Source organism: Papilio xuthus, unplaced genomic scaffold (genome assembly GCF_000836235.2).
Source record: "Papilio xuthus unplaced genomic scaffold, Pxut_1.1 DF827714.1, whole genome shotgun sequence".
NCBI lineage: Eukaryota > Metazoa > Arthropoda > Insecta > Lepidoptera > Papilionidae > Papilio > Papilio xuthus.
In genome coordinates, this window is record NW_013530935.1 from 5,564,405 (window position 1) to 5,570,396 (window position 5,992).

General features: G+C 33.9%; 2 non-coding genes across 2 annotated transcripts; both read right to left on the minus strand.

The window, feature by feature from the left end:
- Positions 1-381: 381 nt before the first annotated feature.
- Positions 382-469, minus strand: TRNAY-GUA (transfer RNA tyrosine (anticodon GUA)). The gene is given in 2 exon segments: positions 382-417; positions 433-469. It is a non-coding gene; the product is annotated as a tRNA-Tyr (tRNA).
- A 4,268-nt stretch (positions 470-4,737) lies between these two features.
- On the minus strand, positions 4,738-4,810 carry TRNAV-UAC (transfer RNA valine (anticodon UAC)). Its single transcript has one exon. It is a non-coding gene; the product is annotated as a tRNA-Val (tRNA).
- Positions 4,811-5,992: the final 1,182 nt, after the last annotated feature.

The following is a 5,992-nucleotide window of genomic DNA, read 5'->3' on the forward strand; positions in this document are numbered from 1 at the left end:
AAGGTGCGTACAAATTCTTTGTTATACAAAATTGAATTGAGAAAATAATTTGATTGTGGTTATTTTTTAACGAAAGAATGCTTATTAAGACGAGAAATAATTAAATTGTGTAATTCATTCCAACGTTTCTAATTTCAATTTAATTGGAATTTGTATACATAGATAAAAGATTTGAGTACGTTTTTTGTTATTTACAGCATTGATTATTTGTTTTATATATAAATTAATTAGATTTAATAATAAAAAAAAATCACATTCATATTGAAATATACAAAATAAATGTTTTTTTTTTACTGGAGTATATTGAAATCATTTGAATTAATATTAACCGAAAAGAACGTGTAAATAAATAATAAAAGTTAAAAAAACTGACAAAAAGATTCCTTCGAGCCGGATTTGAACCAGCGACCTATGGATATCAATTCAATGCCTCTACAGTCCACCGCTCTACCAACTGAGCTATCGAAGGCTTATTAGCGACGTTGAAATTGTTCAACTCTTATTTTTGATTGTATAACATGAAAGTAGTGCTCTAGATTTCACCAGAGAAGGTTGAAAGAGATTTCACGATATTTATAGACATGTTATAAAATAATTCAAACGCACCTAACATATCAAATTATGATATTTCTTTAAAAATGTTACAATAAATTGTGTTTGGACATTTTGGCAAATTTAAATTTCTAGGGCTTTATAATTTTTTTATCATTAAGATGCTAGTCGTCTTCAATTGTGAATTAAAAAATACACATAACAGTTATAAAACCAAAAATAAATAGATTATAGATAAAATAATCTAACTTTATTAATATTTGAGGGGAATATTAATTTTTATTCATATTTCTTATAAAAAGTACTGATTACGTACAATAAGACATAAGCAAGACGTCGATTAAGATAACGAAGTGGTTGCAATCAGAGCACTGCGCAGCGCATATTTCATCCCCGGCGAACCACTAAATTATCTAAATAGAGATCGCTCCCCAATCAGGGTGGAATCTGAGGAACGATGATACGTGAATAAATGGAAGTGACTTCAGAAAAATACTTACAAACTGTTATGTTATTAAGAGCTTAAGAAGGCACAATATTTTAATTATCTTTGAAGGTTCGTAAACTTTTTTAATAAACTACTGTGTAAAGAAATTTAGAGTGAAGAATTGAAAATTATTATAAAAATTACGTGTTTTTATTTAATTATATTTACTTTTATTAAAACTTTACATTTCATTGTCACTTCTATTTACTAATTTCATCCCGCAGCCGGATGTGTCGCGTTCTCGCCAAAGATGGCGGGCGGAAGCGCGTCGCGCCTACTGTCATGGCCGCCGGAAGTCCTCTTGCCATTTGATAAATAGTTGTTCTTCAACAGTTTTTCTCATGCAAATGAGGGGTCGGGATGACGGATGGCGTTTGTCACAATTTTCTGGGATGGATTTAATTTGGCATCGCAGTGGGGCGACTAATCTAACTCCTGATGGGGATTGCCGGGATTGCGATTGTTGATTGCGCCGACGTTGTAAAGTTTTCGCTACCTACGTTTCATTTTGGCGGTTGGAATTTACATTTTTGCAAACGCGTTGTTTTATTTAGACAATGAATAAAACTCGCTCTTTTTTGTCTCGGAAAAGATATATATATATATATATAGATATATATATATAATATAACACGAAAGTACACACTATTTTACGGTTTCTTTCCTTCTAATAGATTATTTTTTTAATAGCTTGCTAAAAAAACTGTTAAATATTTCGGCTTTGTATTCGCAATTAGATTGCGTGTCCGACTGTGTTTGTATTTAATTTCATAATGAGAGGAGCCTGTGTGGATCACTGGGGTGACATTAATACTCTTCTAAATTACACGTTAAATAGACACTTCTAATTACGATTAGATATACAATTATGATTAATTGCGTATTAGTTTGTCAACGTGTCATCATTGCTATACTAACATCTGCTATATTGTTCAGTGCATTACGGAAATAGTGCAAATATAGTAGTATAACTGAAAAATTAAGAAACATCAATATTTGTATAATAACTCACTTGGGTAATCCTGAGGGAGAAACAGATATTACGGACTATTGTTTGGCGAGGTTTTGACACACCTCTGTCATATCTTCCACATTCTTACATGCATGTTTGGGTGCTGTTGTATAAAATTGAATTTAACACTATCAAGGATTGTTCTGGATAATCACCGAAACGGTTGAGCCGATTTTGACAGGTCTTTTACTGTAGGTTATTTAATGTCCATGCAAATAACTTTGGTTATTATTGTTATTTCCATCCCAACAATAGAGAGTGCTTAGAGCCTGAGTATTGTAAAGCGATGCATCTGGTAATTTCCCTTGGTCTATCGTTTACCACGGCGCATGCCATTCCGGTATTCTTAATTATTTTTTGCGCCCACATATCGTGCATCGCGAACATTTATAATTACTGCCCACCCCTCGCAAAGCGTGAATATGCAAGGTGTGGTCACTAGGAGCAATTCATGCGGCACGTGCTAAAGGTTAAGCGACAGATGTTTGTGATACGGTAAAGTTAACGAAGACAGTAAAGTACGTGACTACGTCGTTAACTTTTTCTATTTTAACGGTTACCTTTTTATTATGTTTTTTATTGGATAAATTATTGACCTTAATATCAAGACTAAAGATATTGAGTTACTGAACATATCTACTACTGATATTGTTGATAAAAACTCTTACCGTGGGTTTCTGCAACCAAAATATCCATTTAAAACATATTTTTAAGTATGTTTTGTCAAAGATAATGACTTGGATGACGATATGTTTTATACTATGATTTTGGTCTTAGAAAGTAAAGGTATTACGCTGACGCTGTTCAATACATTAATATTAGATTTTAATAAATATTGAACTAATTTTCTTATCAATTAAAAAAAACAAAACACGACATAGACTATATATTAAGCGTCAAAATAACTAAGTTTTTTTAAACATGAAATTTTAACGGTTTGATGATGTTGTTCATTACATTAACGTAATATGAAGTTGTATAAGTGCGGTATGAGCAAAAAACTGACCACGTGTCGGTCTGATCTTAAGAATGTTTGCGTTACTCATCGAATGCACCCTCAGTGTCTTACCATGCGTGAAGACACCTGGTAAAGAGTCTTGAAAAGAAGGTTAAGCTAATTTAGACTTTGTATTACAGAGATTAAAGTCCATTTTACAATTACATATTCTTAGTAGGCAGGTGGCGATACACGGAAGTACGCGAAACTTACGTTTCAAAGGAATTTGTTTGCAATGTCAAAAGATTAATTTCTATATAATAATTTCTTTCGTATAAACCTAGACAACAGCTCTGTTGGCCACAGAATTCGCCACATAAAAACACTGGACGGTAAGAAAAAAATTGACACTTTCCTACATCCATTTGTAAGGTCAGCAAATTAAATAGAAAATTATCAACAATTTAAAATTGTTATGATTTATCTCCCGCTGTAATTATTTGTAATTATCAAAAAAATTAAGCATAAAATGACCCTCTTTAAAGAGTCTAGAGATAAGAGCGTGGTCAATATTGTTTTGTCTTGCTTTGTAAACAATTTTAAACTTTATCCGCTTAAGAATTAGGGAGATATTTGTGTAACAAAGGATTGAATAGCTTGGATAAATAAGGCGAGGTAAGTCAATACGTTAATCTACATAATAAAAGGAATATTTAAAATATGCGGAGACCGCGCGTGCGGCGTCCCCTTAATTGCTGTGCACTGACGGCTATCAATTGCAAAATACGAAAAAACTGTCCACTCCATTGGGCGTAGCGGACGAATAAGTTTCAGGAATTTATAACAGGAAAAACAGTTGAGTCGACAACCACTAAAAATATTTAAAACCAAACATGTACAATACAAATGTTTGAGCTTTAGAATGAAGGTTTGGAGTACTTAAGCTATTAAGGATTATGACATAAATACACAAGCAAGTTGCAAGTTAGTCAAAACAAGCAAGAAATCTGACTTACAGAATCTGACAGCAGGTCAAATTAAATGACAAGACACTACGGTCAATATTAAACAGGTTAAACAATATAAATCTTTGTTGCATTGCTAGCAAAAATTTTAAAATTGAACCAACGTAAGCATTTCTAGCATTAGCTGATTTTGTAGTTCCTTTCCGTGTTTCTTTTTTAATATTTGATAAATAATATCTACTCTATTCATTCGCTATTCGGAGTAATAAAGGGGTGTCCATTCGTCCAGCCTTTGTCATATCTAAATGACCCCAAATAATAATCATCTCCATTCAGTATCTGCTCCAGTTTCCCATAGCGCGAAGATACGGGCACTTTGATTTGCGACTAAATTTGAATACGACCATCACTTTGAATTACACTTAATTAAGCATGATAGGAATTGCCGGACTCCATTTGTTTGCTTGTTCTCTAATTCGATCCTATCTCTATTGCCTTTAATTTTCAAGTCTATAGATTTGATGTCCTCTGAATTTACATAATGGTTATGGACGGAAAGATCTTGTGTGTTTGTGATTATTAAATTGTGAACGTATGTTGGCAGTGATTAGCTTTTGATTTCAGTTTAGTTATAACAAAATTTGTGGACATAAATAACAGAATTAAATACATTTACTATTCTCAATACATAGTTATTAATATTTTCGGTCAGTAAATAACCTTTGGGCAACACATCTTCTGTGGTGTTAAAAAAAAATTGTTATATTATGTACCAAAAAAAACTTGATTCCGGCCAGGATCGAACTGGCGGCCTTCCGCGTGTAAAGCGGATGTGATAACCACTACACCACGGAACCCTGTTCAATTTTTTACAAAATTAAAAACGTGAATTACATCAAGTTGTTCCATTTATAAATAACAAAACAAGTAATAAAAAACACATCTCTTTGTTACACCATTCACTTCACACATATCATTGAATTCCTTCTCAGTTATGTGCAGGTTGCATCGCGAGGTTTTCCTTCACCGTATGACTGACCAGCGCCGTTGACTATGGCCTAGTCACCCCTAAATTAGGATAGACTCCGAGCCCCTCGGTGGGGACGTATAGTGAGCTGACGATGACCAACCTTCAAAGAGAGTTCAGTCTAGTCTAGACTAAAACAAATGACTATATCCTTGTTCATTAATACGATTATTCATTGATTCATTTATTAATTATGGCCGTTATTAATACGGGCAGGTCCGATCGAAATAGAGGTCGTAAAACTTTTATAGGTCGTGGTACATTCGTAAAAACATCGCCAGCCGTGACGTCATTACGTCTGAAATTTATCTGCGGATGTCTATATCGAAAGCGTCCGTTTATTGTTTGTCGTAATATCGTATCGTTTATATTCATCTAAAGATGAGGGTTTAAAATTATAAGTATTTTTTTTATAAGAACATTTTCTTTAATAAGCTTGTATTTGATGTGTGATGACTTCATAAACATGATAAAGGGATGTATCACTTTTAAGGTTCATTTACACGTATGTCAAAATCAAAAGAACAACGCTCGTCATTCCCTTCAGAGCGAGACGAACGTATCGGAATACATGAGACGGCTATACTGCTAATGACGTCATCGCCGGACATGGATATTTATAGTAGGCAAGAATAATCAGAGTACTAAAAGATAGGATTGTACTATATATTTGCTCATTTTTCTTCTCTCATTCATAAACAGTATTGTTGAGAATATTCTATAAGACAGAAGTATTTACTAACTGAAGAGAATAGTAAGAAAATAGTGGCCTTTAATATCACACACACAATTGTTAAAGAAGAAATCCCGCAATCGTCGCTCCCTATGCGATTCGCGATCCGCGTCATAACGTTTCGCTCTCTCATATCCAGTGGCAATAAATGTCCGGCGAACGCTCCCGGACGCGTATTTACGAGTACGGCAGCGAGCGCCGGACGGTTTATGATTATGTCCGGATGTTGATTGAATGGTCGAGCCCGCCCTCGGATTGCATCCCTTAATTACTTCACCG